Source organism: Littorina saxatilis, linkage group LG17 (genome assembly GCF_037325665.1).
Source record: "Littorina saxatilis isolate snail1 linkage group LG17, US_GU_Lsax_2.0, whole genome shotgun sequence".
Lineage (NCBI taxonomy): Eukaryota > Metazoa > Mollusca > Gastropoda > Littorinimorpha > Littorinidae > Littorina > Littorina saxatilis.
The window spans coordinates 34,044,504-34,047,003 of NC_090261.1; positions in this window are offsets into that span (position 1 = coordinate 34,044,504).

The window sequence follows — 2,500 nt, forward strand, 5'->3', positions numbered from 1 at the left end:
AAAAAAAGACCGAGAGGAGCCGAGTCAATCCGAGACCAACCGAGAGGACGTGTTTCGCGCCGTTTCGACGTCGTTTGTTCAGATGCGGCCGGTTGGATCAGTTGCGGTCATACAGAGGCGCCTTGCACAAGAAAAGATCTTCAACAATCCCGATCATCATCATGGTACAATAATGTTTTGTGCGCCCCCATGTATGTGTTCTGTGCTAATAATGCACGGTTGTGAAATGTCCGTACACATTTTGTGGCACTATGTAATTGTTAGTGCATCCTCCTGCGGATGCTTCGTGCTAAAAATGCACTTCCATTAAAATATTGTACGCTCATGTCAGTAATATATTTTCAATTGTTTCTCTGTCAATTTCAAGTGTTTGTTTCCAATTACTTCAGTATCTCCCTGTTGCAATTCCAGGTGATTCATTATGCATGTGCCAATTTGAGGTGTTTAATTCTGATTCCTGTATTTACAGTGTAAAATTAAAACTATTGTTTTCAAACATTCCTATGACACCTGGTAATGGTTCTGTGGTTTTGTTTTTAATTTGTATTTTGTTTTTCTGCAATAAATATTTGAAATGGATCTGAGGCCGACTTACTACTTTTAGCACTCTTTTTCACCACATTCCCACGTACAGATATTGCAATATCAACTCTTCCTTTCTACCTGTTTCAAACAAGCTCTATTTTTTAATTAAAAAGTTTTTACTAAATGTCTTAACATAGAGGGGGGAATCGAGACGAGGGTCTTGGTGTATGTGCGTGTGTGTGTGTGTGTGTGTGTGTGTGTGTGTGTGTGTGTGTGTGTGTGTGTGTGTGTGTGTGTGTGTGTGTGTCTGTCTGTGTGTGTGTGTGTGTAGAACGATTCAGACTAAACTACTGGACCGATCTTTATGAAATTTGACATGAGACTTCCTGGGAATGATATTCCAGGACGTTTTTTTTAATTTTTTTTATAAACGTCTTTTATGACGTCATATCCGGCTTTTTTGTACAAGTTGAGGCTGCACTGTCACACCCTCATTTTTCAATCAAATTGATTGAAATTTTGGCCAAGCAATCTTCGACGAAGGCCGGACTTCCGTATTGCATTTCAGTTTGGTGGCTTAAAAATTAATTAATGACTTTGGTCATTAAAAATCTGAAAATTGTAAAAAAATAAATAAATTATAAAACGATCCAAATTTACGTTCATCTTATTCTTCATCCTTTTCTGATTCCAAAAACATATAAATATGTTATATTTGGATTAAAAACAAGCTCTGAAAATTAAAAATATAAAAATTATGATCAAAATTAAATTTCCGAAATCGTTTTAAAAACTATTTCATCTTATTCCTTGTCGGTTCCTGATTCCAAAAACATATAGATATGATATGTTTGGATTAAAAACACGCTCAGAAAGTTAAAACGAAGAGAGGTACAGTAAAGCGTGCTATGAAGCACAGCGCAACCGTTACCGCGCCAAACAGGCTCGTCACTTTCACTGCCTTTTGCACTAGCGGCGGACTACGTTCAGTTTCATTCTGTGAGTTCCACAGCTTGACTAAATGTAGTAATTTCGCCTTACGCGACTTGTTTTTTCTTGTGGCTGTTTGATCAATTCATAGCAAGCATTGACTGAAATAAACAATTTATATATCCAGCACAACATGCAATTCATTGACTTTTGACCCTAACCTTTTAACACTTCCCAAAATAAATCTTTGGTGGACATTGCATCGACGCTGTTCATTTTGAATGAACATTTTTCTTGTTGACTCGTTTAGGTTAGAGTGAATGGAACGAGGGTTGGGGGTTGGCTTGTGTGCAGACAAGGAGGAAGGGTAGGGAGGGTGTGTGTGTGTGTATGTAGGGGTTGGGGCACGGTTGGGGATAGGGGGTGGCGGCGGGGCTTTTGGTGCCAGGGGGATCGAGTTGCGATGTACGGAAGGAGGGGGCCGGTGTATCCCAAACACTTATGTATCTTTTAATGCCTTGTTTATGGTGGAGGTAAACGTTAAGTGGAACTGGGGAGGAGAGGGTGGGGGGTCGGACTTGGACGGGGATTTGCCGGGGGAGGGTGGGTGGGTGGGGGGGGGTGGGATAGTGGGTGGGAAGGGTCGCTTTAAGGACAAAAACATAAAATGAACCAAAACAGTAAAACAACAGAGCAACGAGTAAAACACATTTTCTGGCAGGGCTAGGACTGAAAAGAACACCCCCACACACACACCAACACACACACGCGCACACACACACACACACACACACACATACACACACACATAACGGCACACACACACACACACACACACATATGTCACGAAGTGTTCAAAAGAAGAGGCACACATGATAAGCACATAATAAGCACATAGGGATCACAGTGTTCATTTGTGTTATGAACACTATAATTATGAGCTACTTTAGCCAGTAGAACGTACATATATCATTTAACGAAGTGTTCAAAACTTGTAACAGAAATGTGCTCGAAAGTACTACGTAGTCATATAGAACATTGCTGT